Source organism: Tachypleus tridentatus, chromosome 3 (assembly GCF_004210375.1).
Source record: "Tachypleus tridentatus isolate NWPU-2018 chromosome 3, ASM421037v1, whole genome shotgun sequence".
Classification (NCBI taxonomy): Eukaryota; Metazoa; Arthropoda; class Merostomata; order Xiphosura; family Limulidae; genus Tachypleus; species Tachypleus tridentatus.
In genome coordinates this window covers 108,579,544-108,593,723 of record NC_134827.1, presented here as the reverse complement: position 1 = coordinate 108,593,723, position 14,180 = coordinate 108,579,544, and the positions used below count along the sequence as shown (strand labels likewise).

Here is a 14,180-nt window from a genome sequence, read left to right as displayed (position 1 = left end):
ATTCAACAGACTGGAGTTATGTCACTGACTTGCGACCTGATTCAGTAGACTGGAGTTATGTCACTGACCTGTGACCTGATTCAGCAGACATTTGCTGAGAAGTATATTATCGTTTCAGCAACTGATGGACGGTACATATCTGACGTCATGTCTATACATGTCTAAGTTGTGGACGAATCTCTCAATCGTTCAGTGGACAATATTTCAGTGTCGAAGTTTTGTACTAATGGAACTCTTTTACAATTCCGAGATACAGGTGTTACAGAAGCACTGGAGGAACAGATGAAAGTGGGAAAGATAAATAATGAAATGAAAAAAATCGATTACCTCACAACACGCACTTCTACTAAATACAAAATAACCTTCACATTCCTCGGTTTTCAACAAGACAGCCTGCAGAACTGAAAATAGACGAAAATCTACCAGTTGGGACTAACGTACTAAGTCCGAAGATGGAAGATGGAGATGACGGATACAACGAAAAAGTGGTGTACGTAATTTCAAATGACAATGAAGATGGTAGTTTCCAAATGGGCATGTATTCAGGGACCTTTTGGTGATGGGGATATTGATAGGGTCCAAGTATGTGTTCAATATTTCAGCTTTTGACCTTGGCCATCCTCCCAAGTCAGCCTCTAGGGCACTGATTATTTATGTCCGAGACGTTGGAGACAATGTATCCTTGTTTGAAAAGGCATCGTACGTATTTTATATCAAGGAGAATTCTAAGAAATGGACCAGTATCGCACAGCTTCTAGCTTCGGACCGAAATAAGGGTTTAAACGCAAGGGTCCAACTTCTCAATTGATACAGACGCTCGCGACTTCTTTGTTTATCACGACAGTGGACTTCTGAAAGTCAGTGGACCACTTGCTAGAGAAAATATTGACAAACATACTCTCAGGGTTCGCGTGTCAGACTCGGGGACCAATCAGTCGCTCTTCTTCACTACTGTGGTTAATATTTGGGTGTTAGATGTCAATGACAATCCTCCCAAGTTCAGTTTACACCACTACTTTGTTAAGGTTAGGGAAGATCTGTTTGTAGGGTCCGTAGTGATGATTCTTTCTGCACACGATGCTGATCTAATAATGGTTATTACAAATAATGATTTATATACAAAAGTTTCATAGACTTACAAATAATTCTGAGTCTTCTATCTGGGAGCTTTCTTGATATTCTATCGAGGGTTCACAATGAGCGAATTAATTTCAAATTGATATCGGCACAATTCACTCAACGGGGAGATAGCTAGCTCTTCGTTGATCACACGCGAATTTTTCACAGCTGAAGTTTCATAATATCTAAATTTAATTTTTTTAATGTTCGAAATGTATAAAGGTTTCTGGGCAAATACCTGAAGTTCCCGATTTATAGTATACTAAATGTAGCAAACCCACAATATATACTGTCTCTTTGCAATCGTATATTGTTTTAAACTCTACCGCTATCCACTTAAATTTCTATATAACCAGAACAAACTTCAGTTGAAATAAAAAAAGAAGTCAGCTGACATTATGACACGCTAAAATATCTTTGGTGATAAAGGTACGGGTATAACAGTAATGTGAGATAGTGTGGCTTAGTGGCTTTATACTAGTAGTCAAATGACTATGAGTCCAAGGTTTGATCACGATATTCAAGACGATTTAAAACCCCTGAGTTTCTTTCTGCATACTCTGATGTACGATAATCTAGGGGGAATGTGTTATGATTCTCACCTCTTGGGCTAATGAAGACGGAATTTGGGACCAATTTTTAAATTCTGTCTCAACTTATGAAGGATTTGACCTAATTCGATGTATCGTAAAGTATTGAAACAACTACACGTTAAAATATATGTGGCAACAGTAATAGTGCAAGGTAGGATTTTGATATTATTTCAAATTTTGTTTTTAATATACCACGTCTTCTCACTGTATATAATATACTGCAGCTGCCATTCCCCATTACGTACGTTTCTCTGGTGAAAAGGTAGGTGGCGCTTTATGTAGGACAGGAACATGCTCTCAAACACAAAATCAAAATTGGATAAAATGTACACATTTTAATATCTTATGTACAGATATCCCTGGTATAGCTCTGAGTAAATAATAACAACAGCAAAACCGAAAATATAAAATTCGCGACGAATCAGACATTCACACCAAGAAAAACGCGAACGTCTTCTGGAATTCTTACAGATTAAAACTTTCACTGACGTCATATTATATTGTAAATCGTGTTTAATGGGTAAAGTGAGTACTTCTTAAGAAACAACAAGAGAAAGCTTCAGGTTTTAAACGCCACCTAGCAGCAAATTACTGTTTAAAAGATAACAAATTGTTCGGCTCTTTTCTTGCAACACCTCAAAAAAAAACAAAAAACACGTTTATGTGAGTGGGGGTCACAATGTAAGAAGAATATAAAAATCTTAAAACCTTCATATCTCAACTTAGAGGTTGCTATTATGTGAAGCGCTCTCTAACGGTTAGTCCTAGTCTAAAATTACAAAATAATCTTAGCAAGTGCATTATAAAGTTAAGGAGTTAAAAATTTTAAAAATATACGTTAAACTTTATTAACCAAAGCTCTTATTTTAAGACAGATGAAATCTAATGTCTGTTTCGTACACTATCACTGTTACCTTGACTATCATGACACCGTTACTTTGTCTTGAGGTTCGATTGATTGATGGGCATCGAAGAGTTTTGTATCTCACATTGAACTAACAATGGATTCTGTTAAGATTTAGTGACTTCAATAATTCTGTTTTGTTTTTTTAAGTGTAATTCGTGAAACTGGTTTACGGTTTACTACTTTAGAATAATTGGTCCCCAATCAAAATCACACTTATTATGGTGAATAGAAGTGACCAGAACTAACTAAAAACGAAATAAAATGTATTAATGACAATTAGTAGTAATGGCTTAGCGCTATAGTATTGTCAGTTAGTAGTAATGGCCTAGCGCTATAGTGTTGTCAGTTAGTAGTAATGGCTTAGCGCTATAGAATTGTCAGTTAGTAGTAATGGCCTAGCGCTATAGTGTTGTCAGTTAGTAGTAATGGCTTAGCGCTATAGTATTGTCAGTTAGTTGTAATGGCCTAGCGCTATAGTATTGTCAGTTAGTAGTAATGGCCTAGCGCTATAGTATTGTCAGTTAGTAGTAATGGCCTAGCGCTATAGTATCGTCAGTTAGTAGTAATGGCCTAGCGCTATAGTATCGTCAGTTAGTAGTAATGGCCTAGCGCTATAGTATCGTCAGTTAGTAGTAATGGCCTAGCGCTATAGTATCGTCAGTTAGTAGTAATGGTCTAGCGCTATAGTATTGTCAGTTAGTAGTAATGGTCTAGCGCTATAGTGTTGTCAGTTAGTAGTAATGGCCTAGCGCTATAGTATTGTCAGTTAGTAGTAATGGCCTAGCGCTATAGTGTTGTCAGTTAGTAGTAATGGCCTAGCGCTATAGTATTGTCAGTTAGTAGTAATGGCCTAGCGCTATAGTATCGTCAGTTAGTAGTAATGGCCTAGCGCTATAGTATCGTCAGTTAGTAGTAATGGCCTAGCGCTATAGTATCGTCAGTTAGTAGTAATGGCCTAGCGCTATAGTATCGTCAGTTAGTAGTAATGGTCTAGCGCTATAGTATTGTCAGTTAGTAGTAATGGCCTAGCGCTATAGTATCGTCAGTTAGTAGTAATGGTCTAGCGCTATAGTATTGTCAGTTAGTAGTAATGGTCTAGCGCTATAGTGTTGTCAGTTAGTAGTAATGGCCTAGCGCTATAGTATTGTCAGTTAGTAGTAATGGCCTAGCGCTATAGTGTTGTCAGTTAGTAGTAATGGCCTAGCGCTATAGTATTGTCAGTTAGTAGCAATGGCTTAGCGCTATAGTATTGTCAGTTAGTAGTAATGGCCTAGCGCTATAGTATTGTCAGTTAGTAGTAATGGCCTAGCGCTATAATATTGTCAGTTAGTAGTAATGGCCTAGCGCTATAGTATTGTCAGTTTGGTGGACTTTGGATTATTGTGGTGATGTTTAACAGCGAAGACATAAAACATAATAGATTTGTTTTCAACATTTGATAATAAAAATAGGCTTACGAGTATGGTAATTGAACAATTTGTTTAGTTTCCTGTTTTTGTTTATCTGCCTTGTTCTCTTCTGTTCCAAAAACTGCGGGGAATTGAATATTTTCTTGTTAATCTAAAAGTTTGTTTGTTTGTTTTTGAATTTCGCGCAAAGCTACACGAGAGCTATCTGCGCCAGCCGTCCCTAATTTAGCAGTGAAAGACTAAAGGGAAGGCAACTAGTCATCGCCACCCACCGCCAACTCTTGGGCTACTCTTTTACTTATAAATAGTGAGATTGACCGTCACATTATAACGCCCCCATGGCTGAAAAGGCGAGCAGATTTGGTGCGACGGGGATGCGAACCCGCGACCCTCGGATTTCTAGTCGAACACTTTAGCCCCCCTGGCCATGCCGAGCCCTAATCTAAAGGAAGGCGCATTCTAAATTAAAATCTTGAATGAAAACAGTTTCATCAAACACCAGTGAGAAAGTATAAACCATTAAACAACCCTTATTACACATGAAGTTCTATTACACTTTTAAAACCCAACAAACGTAAATTCATAAATGTTGTTAAAAACGCTTTACAAAACCCTCAAAACTTGAATTCATACTTGTTGCTATAAGCCCTTTTAAACCCACCAAACGTAAATTCATTAAGTGTTGTTAGAAACAGTTTAAAAACCCATCAAACATAAATTCGTAGGTGTCGTTAAAAATGCCTTAAAACCTACCAAATTTAAATTCGTAGGTGTCGTTAAAAACGCTTTATGTCTCTCGTTGGTACAGTGGTAAGTCTAAGGATTTACAACACTAAAATACGTGTTTTGATTCCCCTCGGGGGACTTAGCAAATAGCCTGATGTGGCTTTGCTATAAGAAAACACACACACACACATAAACGTTTTAAAAACCCATCAAACATAAATTCATAAGTTTTGTTACAAAAACGTATAAAAAGTTTTCTCTCTCACCTTATATCTGGAAACTGACAGCAACTGATACTGTAATTGAGTTCTCACACATGATGTCTTTGAAACAGACACTTACGTTTACATTTTAAATTAATAGCGAAAAATTCTGTTTCTGAAAATATTAATTTTATTTGTATAGGACTAAGCATTAAAAACCAAAACGAACAATTACGTAAGTTGTAAAGTTTCAAGATTCTGTAAAACAGGTTTTACAGGTTTGCCTGAAGGCCTGCTAGAGTTGAATAACAGATAAAAATATAGCTGTTATAATGGTGAAACGTTTTTCGTTAGATTACTCTGTGTGTACCTTACTAAAACAGCAACTGAGCTGACCACTGCTGAGGTTAGAGGAAGCGGTACTCCTGCCACGTGAATGTCATGCATACATCTAAAGAAGACCAGTTTGACATCATCAGCTCTCGTGGTTTGAACTTCACGTCCAAAGAAAATGTCGTTTCTTTCCAAGCTCAGTGGTTCATGGACATCAGGAGAATGCCCTGATATTCTAAGCTGTCCTCCAACATTTGTTTCTGCTGAGTTATTGTTCCGAACCAGCATTGCTTCAGGTCACTCTGAAGTTCACTACCTGAACTCTTCACCACTACCAAAGTTAAATCGATATTGGATGAGACCATTTACTACCTGGAACAGAACAATAACGAAAATCATATATGACATTCTCAATTCTGTTCTCGTTAAATATTCAATTTATTTTACTCAAAGATTTGTTTGTTACTTCTCAACTAAGATACGAGTACACGAGTTACTAAGACATTTATTTCATGTACAAATATAAGATAAAATAATACCAATATAAAAATAGCGCATTAATGAAGTTTAACCTATGTTGAAATATTTCTTAGTTTTCACAGTGAACTGAATTAAGTTTGAACATTAGGGTACCACACTCGGTGTAAGAGAAGCTAAAATGCAGGGTTAAAAAAGTGAAATTCTACAACGTGAGTTTAATAACTAATGATTTTCAGTTGATGTGTAGTAATTCATTTCGTTTTTCTCTCTCTGTTTTTAAGTTTTTGTTAACTAGATGGACTCTGAACTTTGAAAGGAAGTTGAATAATAGTACTGAAACCTTACGTTATAAACCTTTAATCTCTACACCAGTATTTTTCACTAATCTTGAAAGTGTTTGTCTGTTTGTTTTGAATTTCGCACAAAGCTACACGAGGGCTATCTGCGCTAGCCGTCCCTAATTTAGCAGTGTAAGACTAAAGGGAAGGCAACTAGTCATCACCACCCACCGCCAACTCTTGGGCTACTCTTTTACTAATAAATAGTAAGATTGACCGTCACATTATAACGCCCCCATGGCTAAAAAGGCAAGCAGATTTGATGGGACGGGGATGCGAACCCGCGACCCTCGGATTGCTAGTCGAACGCTTTAACCCCGCTGGCCATGCCGAGCTCTAATCTAAAGGAAGGAGCATTCTAAGTTAAAATCTTAAATGAAAACAGTTTCATCAAACACCAGTGAGAAAGTATAAACCATTAAACAACCCTTATTACACATGAAGTTCTATTACACTTTAAAAATCCACCAAACGTGTGTATGTGTGTCTGAAAACAATCAGTAGACAGGAAATATGGCGCTACATCTACAAATAAACATTTTACATTATAAACAGTCGTGTGTGTGTGAAAACAATCAGTAGACAGGAAATATGGCGCTACATCTACAAATAAACATGTTACATTATAAACAGTTGTGTGTGTGTGAAAACAATCAGTAGACAGGAAATATGGCGCTATATCTACAAATAAACATGTTACATTATAAACAGTCGTGTGTGTGTGAAAACAATCAGTAGACAGGAAATATGGCGCTATATCTACAAATTAACATGTTACATTATAAACAGTCGTGTGTGTGTGAAAACAATCAGTAGACAGGAAATATGGCGCTACATCTACAAATAAACATGTTACATTATAAACAGTCGTGTGTGTGTGAAAACAATCAGTAGACAGGAAATATGGCGCTACATCTACAAATAAACATGTTACATTATAAACAGTTGTGTGTGTGTGAAAACAATCAGTAGACAGGAAATATGGCGCTACATCTACAAATTAACATGTTACATTATAAACAGTCGTGTGTGTGTGAAAACAATCAGTAGACAGGAAAGATGGCGCTATATCTACAGATAAACATGTTACATTATAAACAGTTGTGTGTGTGTGAAAACAATCAGTAGACAGGAAATATGGCGCTACATCTACAAATAAACATGTTACATTATAAACAGTTGTGTGTGTGTGAAAACAATCAGTAGACAGGATATATGGCGCTACATCTACAGATAAACATGTTACATTATAAACAGTTGTGTGTGTGTGTGAAAACAATCAGTAGACAGGAAATATGGCGCTACATCTACAAATAAACATGTTACATTATAAACAGTTGTGTGTGTGTGAAAACAATCAGTAGACAGGAAATATGGCGCTATATCTACAGATAAACATGTTACATTATAAACAGTTGTGTGTGTGTGAAAACAATCAGTAGACAGGAAATATGGCGCTACATCTACAAATAAACATGTTACATTATAAACAGTTGTGTGTGTGTGAAAACAATCAGTAGACAGGAAATATGGCGCTACATCTACAAATAAACATGTTTCATTAGGTTGTATGGTGTGTTCCATATGTATGCTCGAGGTAATGCTCGTGAGGGAACATATATATGTGTCTATGGCATTGCTTTAGAAGGGATATATAGGTGTACATTGTAGTACTCTTGAGGGAACATATATATGTGTCTATGGCATTGCTTTAGAAGGGACATATATGTGTACATAATGGTGCTTTAGAGGGAGACATATGTTTCCATGATAGTGCTGTAGAGGGGACATATATATATTTAATTAGATTATAAAGTTAAAAAACGTAGTAATACACTGCACAAAATTCACTTTAATTGAGTAAGACACTATGTGGTGTTAAAGGTCTAGATAACGAAAACCCACTTGAAGTAAAAATTTATCTCAGAATGACTGGTATGGCTATTAACAGTTATTGGCCCGGCACGGCCAAGCGCGTTAAGGCGTGCGACTCATAATCTGAGGGTCGCGAGTTCGCATCCCGGTCGCGCCAAACATGCTCGCCCTTTCAGCCGTGGGGGCGTTATAATGTTACTGTCTATCCCACTATTCGTTGGTAAAAGAGTAGCCCAAGAGTTGGCGGTGGGTGGTGATGACCTTCCCTCTAGTCTTACACTACTAAATTAGGGACGGCTAGCACAGATATCCCTCGAGTAGCTTTGTGCGATATTCCAAAAACAAACAAACATTAACACTTATTAATATGCAGAGAATAACGTTTCGACCTTTCTAAGTTAACATGAAGATGACCTAAAAAGATCCAAACATTGTTCTCTGCCTCATTAGTGAAAGTGTTACTACCAATACCAGTTGTGTCGAAACATTTGGTATTAATTATTTCGTACGTTCGTTTGTTAGTTTGTAATTAAGCACAGAGGTACGCTATCAGCTGTCTGTGCTCTGGCCACCACGGTTATCGATACTCAATTTCTAGTGGTGTGAGTCCGCAGACATACATACCACTGTGTCAATGGGGGCTGGGGCTAAGATGCCCTCGTTGTTAGCATGCCCGACCTGTGAGTCCAGAAGTTCATGGTTCATGACCCATTGCTGCAAAAATGCGCTCCACATTTAGGGTTAACTTGTTGGCCATAAGTCTCACTGTTCACTTAAAAAATAGTAGCCCAAGGTTTGGCGGTGGGCGCCCATTCATCAGCTCCATTCCTTCGAGTATACCATTTGAAAATTAGGGACGCTTATGCCCAAATAATAGTTTGTTTAGTTTTGCATGAGACAAAGAAGCAAAGCGCGAGAAATATGGAAGTTTGACCTTGTGTTAACTATAGGTTTTGTTTAAACTGGAGTGTTTTCTTCTGAAAACACTCCAGTAAGCAAACTTGGTCTCAGGTTTCAAGAAAATACAACTATATGTGAAAAACAAGCAAATCATAGAGATCAAAACGCGAGTATAAACAGACTTAATAACTTGTTGTTTGTTTTAATGCATAGCTTCACAATGGCTTATCTGCGATCTCTCCACAGCGGAGAATCGAGCCCAGAATTTTAGTGTTGTAAGTTCGGAAACGTACTGCTGGCCCATCAGGAGACTCGGAAATAAATAGAAATGAACGACAATAAAAACCTTTGTATATTTCAAACGGCTGCGACGACAGAACACGTTTACATACAGAACGTTCTTACTGATTAATTGTTTTGTTTTTTTGAATTTCGCACAAAGCTACTCGAGGGCTATCTGCGCTAGCCGTCCCTAATTTAGCAATGTAAGACTTGAAGGAAGGCAGCTAGTCATCACCATCCAACGCCAACTCTTGGGCTACTCTTTTACCAACGAATAGTGGGATTAACCGTCACATTATAACGCCCTCACGGCTGAAAGGGCGATCATGTTTGGCGCGACGGGGATGCGAACCCGTGACCCTCAGATTACGAGTCGCACGCCTTAACACGCTTGGCCATGCCGGGCCACTAGTTATTAATAAATAATTCTTTTCATAGAACGTACTTACTGAATAATAAATAAAACCAAAACGAAGACGCTGCGGAACTAAAATTAACAAAATGCGAAAAAGATAGTCATAAAGAATATGAACCACGTGGCACGTGCCCCTCGATATTCTGAAGAAATCGAAATTACCTATCGTAAATTACCACAGATTTACGTAAACAAAATTGGAGACAGATGAACTGTTCGCGAGCTGCCGTAAAATATCCGTAAACTGTTTCATTGAGATCTCGAGGCAATACAAACTGACGGAATAGATGTATGGATATCCGTAGTATAATTGTTTTTGGTTTTTTCCAAAAAACGACAAACAAACTCTCATATGTTTTACATTTACTCACGAGGAGCCGGAAACAACCTATAAAAATATGTTGGACATTGGTGATGTTTTTATACTTTTTATTATTTTTAATTAAATGTCCAAAGCCTATTTCAGTTTTATTGTTGGTATTTTTTTAGTGTGTAATAAATGAAATTGTTTTGAATTTCGCGCAAAGCTACACAAAGGCTATCTGCGCTAGCCGTCCCTAATTTTGTAGTGTAAGACTAGAGGGAAGGCAACTAGTCATCACCACTAACCGCCAACTCTTGGGATACTCTTTTACCAACGAATAGTGGGATTGATCATGATATTATAACGCCCCCACAGTGTTTGGTGTGACGGGGATTCGATTACGAGTCGAGTGCCTTTACCACCTGGCCATACCGGGCATAAACAATAAAGTACTGATTTAATTGGTTTATTCTTTTATCGAGTCATAGGGGTAATGTTAGCTTCTAATTTTGTCATATAGCTACACAATGGGCTACCTGTGCTCTCCCCACCATGGGTATCAAAACCCGGTTTCTAGCGTTACAAGTTCGCAGACATCCTGCTGTGCCACTGGGGGGACACGAAGTCAGAATCTATCCAAGATAGCTTAAACTCAGTATTTAAAGTAGATTAAGCGACGGTTGGGTTGGGTTTGAATTTTGCGCAAAGCTACACGAGAGCTATCTGCGCTAGTCGTCCCTAATTTTGCAGTGTAAGACAAGAGGGAAGGCAGCTACTCATCAGCACCCACCGCCAACTCTCTCTTACCAATGAATAATGGGATTGACCGTACATTATAACGCCCTTACGGCAGAAAGGGAGAACATGTTTGGTGTGACGGGGATTCGAACTCGTTAAGCAACGGTAATGCATATTCCTTAGTCGTGTATTACTCATAAAGGCCTGTATCTAAGCTTTCACGTCTCTTACACAAAATATATAGTTGTATATTAATTAATTTTGTGGCTTCTTCAACGGGGCGCAGCATGGCCAGGTCGTCCGGGCACTCCACTCGCAATCTGAGGGTCTCGTGTTCAAATTCTCGTCTCAGAGCTGAAATGTTTAGCAATCATTTTTGAAGTTTTAGTTGTTATTGTCACAACCACTCGTCACCACAAACCAGACGTACTAGTTTTATCATCTCAATTAAAGTTATATATACTATACTATCCGTTGTACCGTAGTAGGCTTATTATTATTTATGTTTCAACATTTAACACTTATACGCCTGAGTAGGGTCGGTGTAACTGGCAGCAGCTGGACCAACGTTTTGTCTTAGTAACTTAAACTTTAATTTGTACTTCTAAAATTGTTTCTGGATAAATAAATAGTTGTATGTATGAATCACATGGTGCAAAATTAGGGACGGCAAGCGCAGATAGTCCTAGTGTAGCTTTGCGCGAAATTTAAAAACAAACAAACAATTCAACATTTTCTTAACACTTTGAGGCTCTTTCTAGAAAATAAATTTCAAGTAGTTACTGAAATAATACACTTTGTTTGATATTTTAGTTTTAACAGTTGTAAGATATGTGAAATTATGGTTGTGAGTTTGAAAATAAAAATATTCATAAGACAGTCATATTCGAAACCGCGGCGAACAGAAGTTCGAGGTAGCATAGACTGTTAGGGTTAATTAAATATTTGTACGTACTAATTTCTATTTGCTGTTTTAATAATATAATATTATAATTAATTGTTTTTAAAATTGTATATGCGTGTTTGTAAGAAGTGAATATTTGTAATAGCAAACCATAGGAACAGTTGATAAGTTTCGTTATATAAGAACCAAATTGCACTATTATTCTGATATGTCAAAATGTAAACAAAGCATTCATTTTGAACTTGTAGGTCAAACTTTGGCCAACTGTGAAGTTGATTGTTCGTTCAACCTTGGTAAAACTAAAATTTTAGTTCATTTTGTTTTTCTGTTATTTTTTTTTCTAATCATGTTCACTACAAGTTTTTTTGTCATAGTACGATCACTGTTGTATTACTAATTATTTTCTTTTACAAGTAACAGTAAAGGATTCAGGAAATCTTTGTCTATCATCTACCATCTGAGTAGCAGTCAGTCATCAGTGTGGAAGACACCAACGATAATGAACCAAAATTCACTGAATTTTCATATCGGTGTTCCGTTTTGGTACCTAGAAATTTGGTTGAAGAATCTTTTCCGTGTACGTATATATTAAACGGATCTTAAAGTTTAGATGTATTAATTATCATATCCAGGAAAGTCCAATGATGTGCCAGAACTTTTTGGAAGCAGTCTGTATTTATATACTTTTAATTGTTAAGGGTTTAATATGAAAACAAAGTCTTTCTAAACACAGAAAGTTTGTGTGTGTTTTAGTTAGTATGTTTAGTACTGAATTTATGTAGTTAGAATCAATAAGTTTAATAGTTAAACTTTTAAAAATTATATAACTTGTTGAGTGTAACACTTTTCTGCAATATAAGTGTGTTATTTTGTGATTTTTTTATGTTTGTTTAAAATACAGGTTTGAAAATTAGGCTTGATATTTATATAATTTGTTTTCTGTTTAAAAATATAATTTCTAATGATGTATCAAACTGCAAAGTTAGATTATCAAAAGTTTCCCTTACTAAAGGTTAAAGTAAAAACTTTGGTCACTTAGCTAGTCCCAGGCGTTTGTGTTGTTTTCATGTAGACTTTCAATAATAATAATAATAATCAGTAAAACCATCTGTAACATTCAAATTTAACAGTTTTGTGAGTGTATTGATGGTTCAGGTTATAGCTATTGATCCTGATGAAGATAGAAATTCTGATATTGCTTAGAGTATACAGGAAGCAAATGGTAGAGAGGTTTTTCACATAAATCCAAAGACAGGAATCATTATGTCAGACAGATCCTTTGAACCTGGTTCTCAATACAAGCTTATTGTAAGTGTCTGCTATAAAAATAACCATAAGTAGTGTTGATTCTAAATATTTCTGTAACTGGAGTAAATGGCTGTTTGATTAGTTTCTTTTCACATTTAACAGTTGTGATGTTTTAAACATCTGTGTATGTTTGGAGTTTGATGACATTTTATAAATATTACACCAGGTAATTTTCTGTGTTAAAATCAAACATAGTTCTGTTGGATGGTTGGGCTGGATTACAGGTGATACTGAGTTTTCAACTGATCTACTTTAGGACTTTCAGGCTTAGTTACGTGATCTGAGCTAGTTTAATTATCATCTTGGTGACATGTGTACCAGAACTAACATCATCATAATCATGGGTGTGATATTTTCTGAAGACAATAGGATGAAAAGACACCAGTTTTAAGATGTGATAAAGAGAATCTGGATTCCAGTTAAGGCAGTTTTTATTTTTCTAAAAGGAACACTTATTCATTAAATTAGTTTCCATGAGAGGTACTGAAACCTGGAGTTCAAAAGGAGAATTACTATTTTACAGAAAGGTAAAAGATACATTTAGGTTTTTACTTGTTTTATTAAAGATGGTTGTGCTTTGTAAAAATTCATCACTTATTTCTTTCATTTTAACTTTTTTTCAGATTCATGCCTGTAATCACGGCAATCCAGATTTGTCATCAGCTGTACAAATCCTTATCACAGCTCTTACTGGTGCTGAAAACTCTCCTAATTCTCCAGTGATCAGGAATTACTAATCACGCAACACGATAACTGAGAGTGACCCAGTACAACAGATTGTGGCTTTAGTCGAAGCAGAAGATAGAGATAGGTTGTGGTTTATAATTGTTGGTAAGCTATTTTAGTTTTCAAAATAATTTCTTTTTCTCCAAAGAAACAATGTTTTTGTTCAAGTAATGTTGTATAACAACGAAGGATTTACAATTTCTGAAAGGAAATTTTCAAGTGGGAGAAAATGTGATTGGATATTTTAAAAACTGACATGCAATAACTAAAATATAAAAATGATGCCAAAAAATAGAGCTTTAGTAGGTTAATGAAGGGCTTATAAATTGGTTAAATTAATTGGTCAGTTGTTCTCATGGATAAATGGTATAGTCAAGAAATAGAAACGATCAATTGTTCTTGTGGATAACTGGTATAGTCAAGAAATAGAAACGATCAGTTGTTCTTGTGGATAACTGGTATAGTCAAGAAATAGAAACAATCATTTGTTCTTGTGGATAACTGGTATAGTCAAGAAATAGAAACGATCAGTTGTTCTTGTGGATAACTGGTATAATCAAGAAATAGAAACGATCAGTTGTTCTTGTGGATAACTGGTATAATCAAGAAATAGAAATGAT

The 14,180-nt window shown here is 36.3% G+C and overlaps 1 long non-coding RNA gene across 1 annotated transcript; it reads left to right on the top strand.

Moving 5' to 3' along the window:
* The first annotated feature begins 11,952 nt into the window (after positions 1 to 11,952).
* Positions 11,953 to 13,652, top strand: LOC143246156 (uncharacterized). The gene is made up of 2 exons (XR_013025821.1): positions 11,953 to 12,103; positions 13,458 to 13,652. It is a non-coding gene; the product is annotated as an uncharacterized LOC143246156 (long non-coding RNA).
* The last annotated feature ends 528 nt before the right edge of the window (positions 13,653 to 14,180 follow it).